This window comes from Rhincodon typus, unplaced genomic scaffold (assembly GCF_021869965.1).
Source record: "Rhincodon typus isolate 14 unplaced genomic scaffold, sRhiTyp1.1 hic_rhity00000064, whole genome shotgun sequence".
Lineage (NCBI taxonomy): Eukaryota > Metazoa > Chordata > Chondrichthyes > Orectolobiformes > Rhincodontidae > Rhincodon > Rhincodon typus.
In genome coordinates, this window is record NW_025965702.1 from 58452 (window position 1) to 65404 (window position 6953).

Consider the following 6953-nt stretch of genomic DNA (forward strand, 5'->3'; position numbering starts at 1 on the left):
ACCTAGCAACAGAAGACAGGCAGTTTGCCAAAATGACCCCCTCCACAGCCTGCTGCATGGACCTGTTTATAGCCGGCCTGGCCAGTCCCGGGAATCCTGCCCTCACCCCTCTGCATTGGGTGCCCAAAGATCAGGAGCCCGGGGCTGAAGTGCTACCAAAAAACAGAGCAAGATGTTCTTCAGATAACTGAAAAGGCAGTGCTAATGCTGACAATCAATCTACACATGGTCCACGGACTCCACAGCGCCATAAAACGAACAGTTGGTGTGGGAGTCCATCAACCATCGCGATCCGCAGTTGCAAGGGACTGCTGTGTGCAACACCCTCCGTGCCAGATCCCCGAGAGAAAAAGGGAGGACTCCTGCAGAGAGAGCCCTCAGCAGGGGATCCCCACTGCCTGGTGGTAAGTCTGGGTGGTGGATGAAGGAGAAGACGTAAATGGTGTGCGGCAGCCGTCCATACATACCTGCCGTTTTGCTTCTCTAAAAGACGTACAACATATATTTCAGAGGTGGTTCAGATTGTGGGGCACAGGCGCCTGAGGGAAGTCCAGGATCCTGGAGTCAGTGTGAAATTCTGTCCGAGCAGGGGTACACGCAGACGGGATTTCACTGCACACCTGAGCATCCTCCAACTGGTGCACAGTGTCGGGTCCAAGCATTGCTGTTTTGAGGCATTGGAAGGCAGTGGTTGCGAGCCGGGTGTCTACCGCCACCCCATGTACCAATTCTTGTGGCATCATCCAGCCCAGGCCCTCTGTCACTCAGCACATGCCCAGTTCTGGTCATCTCCGTGGCCACAGCCCCCTCTTCCGCCAGCCTCTCGAACATGCGATTGTGGAGGTGCGGATTTCTGAGCAATGGCTCTCTGATGATAGCTGCTACTCCTGACAGTGGGTAGGCCGGGTGCGAGTCGACCATGTCCCAGACATTGATCAGATTCTGGTAAAAGACAGGCAGCATCCTGAGCGCGACCTGCAAACCCTCACAGTCAATGAACAGGAGCTGTGTGTCGTAATTGAGGCTACTCACCTGGCAGAAAGAAAATATGTCGCCAGGGTTCACCACCCAGGAGGAGGCTCGATGTAAAGGTATCGCTGCAAGGTCTGAAGGCAGGAAGTCGCCACCTGGGTGCAGATGCACATCAGTGATTAACCGCCCTCCTCAGCAGGGAGACTCAGAACCTGTGCCATGACCCAGTGCGTCTTTTTGTCCCAGAAGAAGTGAACCAAAGTTCTCTGGATGTCAGCAGCAAAACCAGGAAGAGGAACCAAAGGGACTGGCCGGTACAACAACGTGAGGCCAGCAGCTGATTTATGACCTGAGAAATCTTTTGTTCTGTTAACTTTTATCCCAAAATGTGCTTCTCCTGCAGAAAATCCTCTGACACTCAGCCAATGAATTGACCAAACCCTGATCACAGCCTTTGATCCCAGCCAATGGAGTTTTACTGGTAAACAACTCCCAGATGTTTACACCAAGTCATAAACAGCCACTTCCATACCCCATATAAGGTAATATGGTGCCAGCATATCTAGAGACAACCAAAAACCTACCTAATGCATTCAGCATAGGAAGGTCACAGCTTATAGGGCAGGTCATATCATATCCTGGCTGCAGTTTTAACTAAGGTCAGACTTTAAACTAGCTTGACGAAATTTCCCAGCATGCTTGATCATAGCTCCTAACAAGTCTCGTAGCCATTTCTGTTGCTGGCCGCCTGACCACACCCTAGAGAATCATTAATGTTGAGGGAAGTGATAACACTAGTCACAGTTTCTCATTGAGCAGATTATTGGGCTACTGTAGATGCAGCTTTGCTTTCTGGACAGGGCAGGGCATGACACATTGCCATGTGCCCTTCACAATCTGGCCATACCAAGGGGAAAAGAGCTAAATCCCAAAATGGAAGTGATGGTATAATCTTCATTGGCAGTTACCAGAGTTGTACAATTCAATGCAAAGGAGATGCACAGAAACCTCATCATCACTTGAACCCAGTGCCTTATTATTCAATGAAGGCTGGATGAGCAAAGGCATTCCTATGTGACTATTGAGATCAAACATTATTCATGTCCATATTCGCACAGTCCATCCCTTTCTGAGTCACACAAACCTTACACCTATTGACACAGCCAAATATCATAACAGTCAGATACTGCTGATTAGTGTTCCCATTCTTCTAATGTCTAACATCAGCATGTCTGCAAAGGCTGAGGTATGCAACTCTGAAAAACTAGTTTAGTGACAAACATAACAATATCTTCAAAATGCAAATAAACCACAGTACCCAAGTCTTGCATTTCTTAAAACATTTACAAATGTTGTGGTGAAGTGCATCTCTAGTATCTTAAGGCAACTTTGAGAAAGACTTGCACCTCACAGAAGTAGCAGTAGATGCCGAGTCTGAAGCACCCATTATAGGATTATGGGGACATCTAATATTGAGGGCATTTCTATTACAACACCTTTAACCTAACTCACTGTCTATTTGTGTTTGCAGGATCAATGGGATATTGACACTGAGGATCAGCATGTTTTTGCATGTGGACGCAAATCGTCTTGCAAGAGTTGAACATAGAACCACAACCTCAACCTTGCAGGCCTATAACTCATGGCCTTTGATGATGATGATGGACTTATGTTTTATGCCTCAAAGATATGTAGAAATGATACATCAGCTCTGATTTCTAGAATAGGAATTGTAGTCAATGCTTTACAATGTCTGCTCTCTCATTCTTACAGCAGGTTGCTTCAGTCTCATTTCTTTATCCAGAAAGAGTGCAGGAGAAATTTACAAGGATGTTGCTAGGAGTCAAGGGACTGAGTTATAGGGACAAACTAGGACTTTTTCCTTTCGACCGTAGGAGACTGGTGTGGTGGGGGGCATCTTATAGAAGTATATAATATCATGAGAGGCGTGGATAGGGTGAATGCACTCAGTCTTTTTCCCAGGGTTGGAAAATCAAAGACTAGAGGTCATCAGTTTAAGGTAAGAGGGGAAAGAATACATGGGAACCCGAGGGGCAACTTTTTTACACAGAGGATGGTATGCATATGGAATGAACTGCCAGTGGAAGAGATTGAGGTGGGTACATTAAGAACATTTAAAATACATTTGGACAAATACATGGATAGGAAAGGTTTAGAAGGATATGGGCCAAGTGCAGGGAAATGGGGTTAGTGTGGATGGACATTTTGTTCGGCATGGACAAGTTTGGATCAAAGTGCTGTTGGACTCTATGACTCTACGACACCAGGCTTAATTACACGATGTGTAATCAACTGTTAACAGATATCTATAATCAAATGTTGAACAACTGTAAAGTACATATTTTACCCCTTGTAAACTAAACATAACTTAACATAAGATATAGCCACAGAATTAGGCCATTTGGACTATCAAATCTGCTCCACCTTTGATCATGGCTGATCTGGTTTGTTATGGACCAGACATACTCCTTCAAAATATTTTAAGAAGGTAGCCTAGACCCTAACTTTTTCTTAGTTTAAAGGCAAATGTGGAATGCTGTGTTCTAGAAACAATTCGACTGGTCAAGCTATTAGACATTAAGGAAAACATAATTTATTCAAACCCTGCAGTAAAATACAACAAAAGAATGAAGAACTTAGAATAGCTTAATTCTATTTGAAAACTTAACAGAATAATAGATAAAGTAACTCTTACAAATTAACTATTCCAATATAGTGGCATCTAAAAAACACACCCCTTGGCAATAAGGCAAATTCAGAAATCAGCTTTTCTCACATGCAATGCCTGTAGTAGGAAGAGAAGCTGTACCTTCTAGCTGTAATTGTGAGAAAGAAAAAAGACAAATTCTACTTCTTCAAAACTCCAGCAGTTTCTGCTGAACCTAAATGCTATAAAAAACCCTAGAAATCCTGGTCTGTGAGAGCTGGCCACATCCACCCAGGTTGTTTCTATTGTTCCAACTTTAAAAAAGAACCCCCAAGCTGTTTACATTACCGCAGACTGCTTGATACCTCTTGTTCAATCTCTGTCTTAAAATAAATCAGGACAAAATACACTTCTTAAAGCCACAGAAGAATCACGGTTTCTCAATCCCATTCTCCTGCCTTCTCCTGGTAACCCTTGATCCCCTTACCAATCAAGAACCAATCTATTGCTGATGTAAATACACTCAATGACATGTCCTCCACAGATTCACCACTGTCCGGCTGAAGAAATTCCTCCTCATCTCAGTTCTAAAGCGTTGTCCTTTCACTCTGAGGCTATGCCCTTGGGTCCTAGTCTCTCCTATGAATGGAAACATCTTCTCAATGTCCACTCTATCCAAGCCTCTCTGTATTCCCTAAGTTTCAACGAGATTCTCCCTTCATCCTTCTAAACTCCATTGAGTATAGACCCAGAGTCCTCAAACACTCCTCAAATGACAAGCTCTTCATCCCTGAGATCATTTTTGTAAACATCCTTTAGGGCCCCTCTGGACTTCTGTATTTTTTATTGATCAGCTCTAAGCACATAAATATTCTGAGAAATGAAGGTCTCTGATGACATTGAGATCTATGAATTTAAGGCTCTAGTTCTGTCTTCTACTCCTTTCACTGTAACAAAGTTTTTGTCCTCATACTATATCACTGCGATCCTGTTCCTATCACTTTGCTCTTAGGGTGTGCAAACACAAGGGGACAGTGATAGACTTGAGATGCGGCTGTGGAAATGCCCTTAACGCTGGACTCTGTACTGATCTTATGATAGGTGCATGAGGCTGTACATGTGCCTCATCTCCCATGAGGTGCATGAGGTGGAGCAAGAGTTTGGCTTGTAAAAAGCACACATGCATGCAATGATCATTAAGCAGTTGCTGGGGAGCACAGGGTATCACTTAGAAATTGAGGGACTCCACTATCCCCAGTCAATATTCATCCACGATGTACATGGCATTCACTCAGATGTATCCTCAGGATTTGGACAACATCATTCATCATTTTCCTGCACTAGGAGAAGTCTAGCTACTGGATCCTTCCAATGCTGACCTCCATTGTCAGCTGTTCTAGCCATTGGCTGAAAATAGCGTGCACACTCTAACAACTTGAAGAAGGCCTGTAAGGGACATATCGATGAACATTGGGGCAATTGTGATGGATAATCAACATTTATCCTTGAAAATTCTACAGCTCTCACAACCACAGGAACACTTATCTTCAATGCCCTTTTATGCTGAGTGCTGGTCTGGTTGTCTTTACATAATGTTTGCCAGCTCCAGCACCTTTGTCATGTGCACATGGGAACACCCAACCCACCACTTGATCACAAGGACATTCATGTCATTTCTGTTAATTTGCTGGACAACTTATGACTGCATTTGAATGGCCACAGAAGGCCCCCTCTGGTTGGAGAAATGCATTTGTACATTACACAAATATGACTTGTCATTGTCATGTGATTTATGCATTTACTTTAGAAGTAGATGCCATTAAAACACTTCACATGAAACCTGATGTCAGAGGTGTTCAGCTTAAATTGTGAAGATTTTCAGAGCCCTAAGAGAGACAGCTAATGTAAGAAACAGAGGGCAAAAATTAGATCCCCAGTCTGCTGGGTGATTCAGAATGCCTGTACCTTTCCTGCCGTCCTCTATGGCTCTGAGATGTGGACTGTCTACAGCAGACACCTGAAGGCACTGGAGCAGTACCACCGATGGTCCCTGCACAAGCTCTTGCAAATCAACTAGGAAGAAAGATGCACCAACATCAGCGTTCTTGAAGAGGCCAACATCCCTAGCACCAAGGCATTGACCACCCTATAGACCTAGACCATCGGCTATGATGGGCTGGGTACGTTGTCTGCATGACTGACATAAGACTCCCCAAGCAGGTGCTCTATTCCTAGCTTGGAAACAAAATGCGAGCCTCAGGCTGTCAGAGGAAGCATACTTTCAAGGACTCACTGGCAAAGTGTGACATGTTCTGCTGACACCTGGAAATCACTGGCCCAAGTCTGTCCCAAAATGAAGGAAGAGCATCCGAGAAGGTGTCGAGCACTTCAAGAATTGCCAAAAACGGAAACCAGGTGAAAACTGCAAAAGGAGCAGACTACCACACCAAAGCCCCAATCACACTTTCCAGTGACCACCTTCTGCCCCAAGTATGACAGAGCTTGTGGTAGCTGCATCAGTCTGTATAGACATCTACTGACTCACCCTGAGAATGAAAGAGAGTTATACTTTTCTGTGAGGGACCACCAATGATGAGTGAACCTTTTCAGTTCCTACTCAATTGGAATTTATTCCAGGTTTAGTGGCAAAATGATATAGCCCACAAACACAATAGAAAAACTTGAACAAATAAGAAGAACTCTGCCATGTGTTCTGTGGAAAGAATGTTTCAAGCTAGATCGCATTGAAGAACAGGAATAACAGATTAGAGGAATTTTGAAGGTCTTGGAGATACATTTCAAACTTATATTAATGTTACTCATGAATAACCTGTGCTTAACATCAGAGTTCAAGTGGAGAGGGAAAATATAGATGATTATGTGATCACTAGTGCAGTTGGCTCAATGTTGTTAATTTTGGCAACTGTGAGATGATCTGATAGGAAATAAAGTTGTTTTGGACAGAATTAATGGGAGGCTTTGTATAATGCTGAGAGACAGTCCAGGCCTAACAAAAAGAGCATAATGGAGAAAAAGGAAAGAATATTTACAGAAAGATCAACAAAAATGCCAAGATCAAAATATGGGATGCAGGTATTATGGAGGATACACACAGAAGAAAAGGAAGCATGTCCAGCATGAGGAATGTAGTGCTATAAGAAGCTGTATCACTTTGCATGTAAATGTTTAGTTACAGACAATCAAAGCAAACATTTAAGACTGAGATAACAAGGTGTAGAGCTGCATGAACACAGCAGGCCAAGCAGCATCAGAGGAGCACGAAAGCTGACGTTTCGGGCCTAGACCCTTCTTC

At 43.8% G+C, this 6953-nt stretch overlaps 1 long non-coding RNA gene across 1 annotated transcript; it reads left to right on the top strand.

Annotated features, from left to right (window-relative positions):
- Window positions 1-308: 308 nt before the first annotated feature.
- LOC125488213 lies at window positions 309-2716 on the top strand. The gene is made up of 2 exons (XR_007266256.1): window positions 309-404; window positions 2504-2716. It is a non-coding gene; the product is annotated as an uncharacterized LOC125488213 (long non-coding RNA).
- The last annotated feature ends 4237 nt before the right edge of the window (window positions 2717-6953 follow it).